Consider the following 9,419-nt stretch of genomic DNA (forward strand, 5'->3'; position numbering starts at 1 on the left):
CCACTCTCCAGTCATCTGGCACCTCACCTGTAGCTATAGATGATGCACGTATTTCTGCAAGGGACCCTACATTTTCCCCTTAACTTGATACAACTGAATGGGATGCACCAGAATGAGTCCTGGAGATTGAGAGTCATAGAGTAATACAGCATGGAAACAGACCCTTTGGTCCAAACTGGTCCATGTTGACCATGATGCCCACTCAGCTTGTTCTAATTGCCTGCATTTGATCCCTATCCCTCTAAACCCTTCCCATCCGTGTACCTATTCAAATGTTTTTTAAATGTTGCTGTTGTACATGCTTCAACCACTTTCTCTGGCAGCCCATTTGAAATATACACCACTCTCTGCGTGAACAAGTTCATCCTCAGTTCCTTCTTAAATCTTTCCCCTCTCACCTTACACCTATGCCCTCTAGTTTTCAATTCCCCATCCCTGGGAAAAATACTATTTGCCTTCATCCTGTCTATCCCCTCATGATTTTATACATCACAATGAGGTCACCGCTCGTTCTCTTACATTCCAAGGAATGAAGTGCTATCCTGGCCAACATCTCCCTATGACTCAGGCCTACTAGTCTTGGTGACATCCTCATAAATCATCTTTGCATACTTTCCAGTTTAACTATGTCTTTTCTATAACACGGTGGCCAAAACTGTACAGAATACTCAAAATGCAGCCTCACCAATGACTTGTAGAATTGTAACGTAATGTCCTAACTCCTATACTCAATTCCTTGACCAGTGAAGGCCAGCATGCTAAATGCTTTCTTCACCACCCTGTCTACCTGTGATGTCACTTTCAACAAACTATGTACTTGTACTCCGAGGTCATTCTGTTCCACAACACTGCTCAGGTCCTTACCATTCACTGTACAAATCCTACCTTGACTTGACTTTCCACCTCACACTTATCTGTATTAAATTGTATTTGTCAATTCTCAGTCCATTTCCCCATCTGATCTAGATACCTCTATAATTTTTGATAAGCTTCCTTGCTATCAATGATACTTCCTAATTTTGTATCATCCGCAAATTTACTCACCATGCCTTGTACATTTACATTCAGATCATTTATGTAAATAACGAATAAAAAAATGTCCCAGCACCGATCCCTGTAGCACACCACTGGGCATAGCCTTACAGTCTGAGAAACAACCTTCAACCATCACCCTCTGCTTCCTATCATCGAACCATTTGATTCCCATTAGCTAGCTCTCCCTGGATCCCTTGTGACCTAACCTTCATGACCTGCCTGCTGTGTAGGACCTTGTTAAAGGCCTTACTAAAGTCCATATAGACATCATCCACTTCCCTAACCTCATCGATCCTCTTGGTTACCTCTTCGAAAAAATCTAAAAGATTTGTCCGACATGACTTCCAGTTCACAAATCCATGCTGACTATTCCTAATCAGACTTTATAATCCAAATGTTTAATGATCCTGTCCCTCAATATCCTCTCGAATAACTTTGCCTACCACTGATGTCAGGCTCACTGGCCTGTAGTTCCCTGGCTTGTCTTTGCTACCTTTCTTAAACAAGGGAACAACATTGCTACCCTCCAGTCTTCCAGAACTTCACCAATAGGCTAAAGATGAAGCAGAAATCTCTGCAAGGGCCTCTGGAATTTCTTCCCTGGCCTCCTACAATGTCCAAGGATGGACTTGATCAGGCCCAAAGGGAATAATCCACCTTAATGAGATTTAAGGCTGCAAACACCTCATGTCTGGTAATATGTTTGTGGTCCAAAACATCCCCACTTGTTTCCCGTATTTCCTTTTCATCCATGATTTCTCCTCAGTCTTTACTGAGGAGAGAATATTCATTAAAAATGAAAAGATGGAGGAATCTCCAGTGGCTCCAGTAAACTGTCCATGTGAACTGTCGTCAAAACGTAATATTCCTTTCCTTGAGTTCTCTGGCCGCTATTTCTTTCTCCACAGTAACAACTGATGGAAAATATTCCTTTAATATCTCTCTCATTTCCTACAGTTCAACACAAAGATGACCTCTTTTATCTTTACAGAGCGTTGCTTGCTCTCGAGTTGCTCTCTTGCTCTTAGTGCACTTGTAGAATCTCTTTGGATTATCCTTAGCCTTATCTATCAATGCAATTTCATATCCCCTCATTGCCTTCCTGATCCCCTGCTTAAGAATGCCCCTACACTGGTTATACTGTTCAAGAGATTCATTTGAACCCAGTTGTTTACATGTAATATGACTATTTTTTATTTTAGCCTAAAACATGATATCTTTTTCATCCATTGTTCTCTAATCCTACCAGCCTTACCTTTCACTCTGATAGGAAATTAATGACTCTCAAAAGTGTCATAATGAGAGTTCAAAGCCTCCCACTTATCAGATATCCCTTTACCTGCAGTCTATTCCATTCAACTTTTGGAAGTTCTTGTCTTATACCTTAGAATTTGCTTTACTCCAATTAAAAACGTTTAACTTCTATGGAAGGCTTATCCTTTTCCATGACTGTTTCAAAGCTGACAGAATTATTATCACCAGACCCAAAGTGTTCCAAAAATGTCACCTCAGTCATTTGCTCTGGTTTATTATCCAAGGGGAGCTCAAGTTTTTTTTGTTTTTTTTTTGTCTTTCTTTAGGAGCAACATTGACTTATTGATAAATGTGTTGAAGAAAATTTTCTTTAACAAATTATCCAACATCTAAACTTTTAACACCATGCAGTCCCAGTCAATGTTAGAAAAATTATAATCATCGACTGTCACAACCTTGTTATTCCAAGATATATCTGCAATCTCCCTACATATTTATTCCTCAGTTTCCCTCTGACTATTGGGGGGCCTTTAGGACAATTCCATCGTATGATCATTCCTTTCTTATTTCTAATTTCAACCCATATATTTTCACTGGACGCTTTTTCAGAAATCTCTTCTAGTTAGAGAAGTGATGTTTTCCTTAATAAAAAAAAAAACAGCACTCCCTGTTCTCTTTTGCCTCCCTTTCTATCCTTCCAATAACGTCTGAAACCCAGAACATTAGTATGGGCAAAATATCTTGCAGGCTGTGTATAATGTAAGGAAATGTGAAATCATTCACTTTGGCAGGAAGAATAAATAACAGCACCATATTGCTTAAATGCTCAGTGACTGCAGAATGCTGAGGTGCAGAGGGATTTAGGGTTTATAAAGTATGAGTTTCAAAGTTAGAATGCAGATACAGTATGCAGTCATAGGGCCATTCGGCATGGAAACAGACTCATCAGTCCAATTGTCTGTGCCGTCCATGTTGCCAAACTAAACTAATTCCATCTTCCTGCTTGTGGCCCATATCGCTCTAAACCTTTCAAATTCATGTACCTACCCAAATATCTTTCAAGTGTTGTAACTGTACTCGCATCCATCGCTTACTCTGGCTATTCCTGAGCGCAATCTACGTTAAAAAAAAAAGAACAAGTTGCCCCTCATGTCATCCTTTAAATCTTAATGCTCTCACCTTAAAAATATGTCCCCTAGTTTTGAACTCCCCCACCTGAGGAAAAAGACCTTTAATATTCACCTTATCTATGCCTGCCATGATTTTATAAACCTTTATAAGGTCAAACATCAAACTCCTAACTTCCAGTGAAAAAATGTCCCAGCCTATCCAGCCTCCTTTTTTATAACTCAAACCCTCCATTCCCAGCAATATCCTAGTATTTTTTTTTTCTGAACCCACTCCAGTTTAATAATATCCTTCCAAAAACAGGACAACCAGAACGGCGCACAGTACTCCGGAAGAGGCCTCACCAAAATCCTTTACAACCTCAACATATCTTCCCAACTCCTGTACTCAAAGGCCTGAGCAATGAAGACAAGTGTGCTAAATGCCCTCTTAGCCACCGTGTCTATCTGTGACCCAAATTTTAAACAATGATGGACCTGAAACCCAAAGTCTTTCTGTTCTACGACACAACCCAGAGCCCTACCGTTAATTGTATATTCCTGTCCTTGTGAAGTATTGCATTTTGCTAAAACAAACATTTATCCAAATAAAATTCAATCCGCCACTCCTCAGCCCATTGACCCAATTGATCAAGATCTTTCTGTGTCACAGATAAACAATAGGCTATATCCTTTCTTATGATAGGAATTAAGCATCAACGTAAGGATGTTCTGTTTCATTTGCACAGAGAAGGGGAGCGACCAAATCTCGAATACCATGTGCAGGTTTTAGTCTTGTGTACATACATTCAAAGTGGTTCAGAGGAAATTTGCTGGATTGAAACCTGGAATTTGTGGGTTGTCTTAAGGAGGATAGGTTGGCCAGGCAAAAAGGAAAAGGATTAGGCTAGAACTGCTGATTAAAACAGCAAAGTAATATGATGTGAGCCAGGATATAGGGTGTGGTGAAGTAGAATCTGTATGGCTTGAGCTTAGAAACACTAATGGACAGAAAAAAATATTAGTGTTGCATATAGACCCCAAGCTGCATTAAAATTGGGGAAGGCATTAGAATGGGATTTAGAGATAGAAGGAATAAAGTTATGGCTGTAATTATGGGTGCCATCAACCTACATATAACTTGAGCAAATCACAACCGTAGCAATACGATAGAGGAGGAAATCGTAGTGTGCATATGGTACAATTTTATGAATCAATACATTGAAGAAGCAGATGGGTATTGGCTAATGAAGAAAGGAATAATTGACGATCCAGTTGTGCATGGGCCATTAAGGAAGAGTGACCACAATAGGACAGATTTCTTCATTAAGATGGAGAGTGATATTGACTTGATAGAGGTGTACAAAATTACAGAGGTATAGATGGAGTGGACAGCCGGAGACTTTTTCATAAGGTGGAGGTAGTTATTATGAGGGGGCATAGTTTTAAAGTGAGTGGAGGTAGATATAGGGGAGAAGTCAAAGGTAGGTTCTTTACTCAGAGTGGTAGGGGCGTGGAATGCATTGCCGGAGAGGGTAATGGAGTCGGCCTCATTAGGGGCATTTAAGTGGCTATTAGACAGGCATATGGATGATAGTCTAAGATAAGGGTGGAGGTGAGATAGACCATAGGTTTAGGGTAAAATTTTGGCACAACATCATGCGCCGAAGGGCCTGTACTGTGCTGTACCATTCTATGTTCTATGTTGTTTCTGAGACTAGGGTCCCATAATTAAATGAAACAAGTTATAATGGTATGAGGCATGAGCTACTTGTGATAAATTGTGGATCAGTATTTAAATGGGTGATCAGAGATGGGTAATGGTAAACATTGAAAGAGGACGTGGTAAGCTGTGAAAGTTATTCATCCCAGTCTGGCATAAGAATAAAATGGGAAACATGATCAAACCACGGCAGGGAAATGAACGGGTATTGAAATTAAGGAAACAGCATACAAATTAGGTAAATAAAACAACAGACCTGAGGATTGGGAACAGTTTAGATTTCAGTAAAGGGATTTAATAAAAACTAGAATATAGAACATGAGAGTACGTGTGCAGAGACCAAACAAACCAATAGCATTTTCTTTTTCATTCATTCATAGAATGTGGGCATCACTGGCTCGGCCAGAATTCATTGCCCATCCATGATTGTACAGAGGGCTATTAAGACTCAACTGCATTGCTGACTGGCTGGAGTCACATGTAGGCCAGATCAGGTAAGGATGACAGTTTCCCTTCCTAAAAGACATTTGTGTGCCAGATGGGTTTGTCCTGATGAACAACAATGGTTTCATGATCACCATTAAACTCTTAATTGAAAATTGATAGTAAAAGATTAGTGAAGAAGAGTACAGGATCTCCTCACAATCAGAAACAGAGAAATTATAATAGGGTACAAAGTGATGGTAGAATTGACAACTCTGGCTCCTGTTTTGTATGTTCTCGACTCCTATCAAAATGCATCAGCTCAGCAGGAATGGTGTATTCCCTGGAATTTGGAAGGATGAGGGCTGATTTAATTAAAATTTTCACATATTAATTGAAGCTGTTCAGGGGATAGAAAGGAATTAACGCACTGGGTGGATGAAGTGAGAGCTCAAATACCCTCCTCGACCCCAGTAATCAGACGAGATTCTAGTTTCTTTGTTCTTTTGTTTACTTGAGCATACGAATGAGGAATAAGAGAAGGCCACTCGGCCCCTCTGCGACTCAATAAGATCACAGCCGATCTGACTTCAACCTCAGCTCCATGTGCCTGCATTTCCCTCAACATCTTTCATCGTCTTGGTCATCAAGAATCTGTCTCCCTCTGCCTTAAAAAAAAATTAAAGATTCTGCATCCACTGCCTTTTGACGAAGGGAATTACAAGGATTCACAACCATCTGAGAAAAATGTTCCTCACCATTTCAAATGGACTCACCCTTACCATTAAAAAATGGCCCTCAGTTCTAGATTCTCCCACAAGAGGGATCATGTTTTCAACATCCACCTGGTCAGCTCCGTCAGCGTCATTTATGTTTCAATTTAGTTTCTTTCTCTTCTCTAAACTGCAGAGCATACAGGCCCACCCTGTCTAGCCTTTCCTCAAAAGGGAATCCACTCATTCTAGGTATTAATCAATTAAATCTCCTCTGAAATGCTTCCAACATATTAACAACCTTCTGTAAGTACAGTGACCAGAACTGAACACAGTATTCCAGATGCAAGTCTCACCAGTACAACGGGGGATTGCAGGGATCTGAAGGTGGCCCGCGAATTCCCACGTGCTTACAGTAATGTTTTTTCAGCAAGCTTAGGTCATTTACATTTACCCAATTACAGACTGACACAGGTTATGGTCAGACAGTTGTACAGTTTGTATTGTTACACAGACAGCATTGTTGTGGCATCACTCAAACCCCCAACTGTGCTGGCTCTGTCGAAATAATGACTGGCCCTGCAGCCAGTTCCGGCAGCCTGTTCTGTCATGTATTTTTCAACTTCTGTCCTTTCAAGGACATGAATGATCCAAGTGGGTTTTTGACAATCCGGTAACTTTCTTTCCACTTTTGACTGTTTTAAATTTATTTTCCAGGGAATTGGAGAGGCAGAATTTACAGACGTCACTCAAGTCAAACATTGGATCAAGAGCTGCCAGTAACACTCAATTCTCAGGAGCTTTGAACATGGAAGGAAAAAGGCATCGTTCACAGTGAAGAGAAACCATACATGTGGTCTGTGTGGACAAGCCTTCAGTCGTGTGGCCTGTCGATATGTAAATGCAGTGAAAACAGGGTGACAACAATGACATCAAACAGCACATGCTTTGTAATATCATGGTCATGGATCTCAGTTTGAGTTAAGTAAGGGCCACTCAGCTCCTGATCTCCTTACATTCTTGGTGCAAACATGGACCAAACAGCTGAATTCCAAATGTGAGAGTGACTATCCACTATCTTAAGGCTCCATTTGACAGAGCATTGTATCAAGGAATCGTAGCAAAGCTAAAGTCACTGGGAATCAGAGAAAATTATTGTTCCTGTGATAGCCAGTTTTTGAAAAGATTGCACCTTCCGAACTGAGTAAATCGAAACAAGGTGAATTTATTCAAACTTATACCACATAAATGCAGAAGAGGCCTCTAAGTTTACCTCGGAGACGCTCTACCATTGACAGCTCAAAACAGCATATTAAGACATTTACACGTCAGAATGATGACATGTAACATTGACATATAATTTATTTTATACCAATCATTAACCTCAAAAACAGAATGCTGTTAAGTTTCTTACAAAGTTCTGGGTCCTCTAATTTCAAAAGAACTTCCACTTCCACATTATCTTCCAAGATTCTCTATCCCCACCATCAGCTGGCAGCACGCAAGCCTTCCCTTATGAGTAATACTTACATGACTATGTGAAGCTAAACAGATGGTCTCTGAACCTGAAGTAACTGCTGACTGTTCACTGTTATGGATATGCAGTTAAACTACCTGAGCCACAATAACTGTGTCCTTATATGGTTGTATTTGACTCTTGATCCTGTGCTGAACTTCTTGTCCAAGCTGATTCCTACTTGTTCTGTGTTTTAATGTACCATTCCTTTCCTTTTATATGCCCCTTGTGAACTCTCCTTTCCTCTTTATCCTACTTCGTCTTGGTTGGATAATACTGAATGCAGAGGAAGGTGCTTGTGATTGCAGGAGGCCTGGTTTCTCTGTGGTGCGGGTGTCCTTGTCTCTATCCAGATTGGGCAATCAGGTGAATCGAGTCCATGCAGATAGAAGGCCCAACATTCCCTGTTGTGAATGTGTTTTTATTCTTCCACAGGATGTGGGTATCACTGGTCAGGACGGCATTTGTTGTTTATTCCGAATTCACCTTGAACTGATGGCTGAGGACAATTAGGGGTCAAACACGTTTTTGTGGGGCTGGAGTCACTTGTATGCCAAACTGGGTGAGGACTTTCCTCCCGAAGGGACATTAATGAATCGGATTTCAGGAAATTAAAGTCATGGTCTCTGTTTCTGAAATCAGTTTTACACTCCAGATTTTATTAATCGAATTTAAACTCCAGCAGCTGCCCTGTCTCAGTTTCCAGGGATTACTAGGAGATATATCACACTACACTGCCATCTCCCTGTTGCATTGCCTTATTGTAGAGAATAACTTTCACTGTTCAGATCATCCCAGAGTGACAGAGAACAGGAGAAGGCCATTCGGACCACCAATTCCAGACCGTTAATTCCTGGTGACAAAGTAATTGAATGACAGTGAAAAGCATCAGCTGGTGTGTGTTTGCACAAAGTCTGTGTCCATGTCGGGATAAATGTGGTTTAATGCAGATTGAAGCGTTAACTGGGAGCAAGAAGCTGATGCAGAGACAATGTGAGCAAAATTAGCTTAGCTGCTACTACTAATGTAGCAACTATCAGCTTGTTGGTGTAAACAGGGGAGGATGGTTTCAATCCAGTAACCTCTGGGTGATGGGCCCAGCACACTCCCACTACGCCACTCTGCCATTTCCTACCAGGTAACCCACAATTGATATACATTGTTACTTCTTTCTTGCTTTTGAATGAGAACACACTTATTGACAGGCTCTCCTGGCTATACAATTCCACCGTGTCACATCACTCAGAATGTGACAGCCAGAAACACACACACACACACACGCACACGCAGCAATGTACCATTAACATACACTCAATATCGAAGGTGCCAAACAGATCACCAACTCACTCAGATGGACAGACCTGAACTTGACAATTTATTTGACAAATCAACAGTTACATTCCTCGTTCTGAAGAGCTCTGAAGAAGGATCTCTGACCCGGGAACGGTAACCATGCTTTCCCTCCACAGACCCTGTCAGACCTACTGAGTTTAATCAGCAATTTCTGTTTTTGTTACATTCCTCATTGTTGATTGTCTATGGGTTGTAACATTCCCTAGATTGTGTACGATGACGTTCAAAATCATCTGAACGTTATCATTCCTCATTCTCTCTTTATCATCCTTTTCTCGCCCTTCTGCCTTCCAAAA

General features: G+C 40.8%; 1 long non-coding RNA gene across 3 annotated transcripts in view; it reads left to right on the plus strand.

Annotated features, from left to right (window-relative positions):
• Nucleotides 1-8,406, plus strand: part of LOC109928957 — a 19,086-nt gene extending 10,680 nt beyond the window's left edge. For 2 of the 3 annotated variants that reach the window (XR_007262661.1, XR_007262662.1), the window contains exons 3-4: nucleotides 5,499-5,612; nucleotides 6,972-8,406. This is a non-coding gene — a long non-coding RNA (uncharacterized LOC109928957). The remainder of the gene's footprint in view (nucleotides 1-5,498; nucleotides 5,613-6,971) is intronic. The other variant, XR_007262659.1, reaches the window with a different exon arrangement.
• The last annotated feature ends 1,013 nt before the right edge of the window (nucleotides 8,407-9,419 follow it).

This window comes from Rhincodon typus, chromosome 8, assembly GCF_021869965.1.
Source record: "Rhincodon typus isolate 14 chromosome 8, sRhiTyp1.1, whole genome shotgun sequence".
In the NCBI taxonomy this organism is placed as follows: Eukaryota; Metazoa; Chordata; class Chondrichthyes; order Orectolobiformes; family Rhincodontidae; genus Rhincodon; species Rhincodon typus.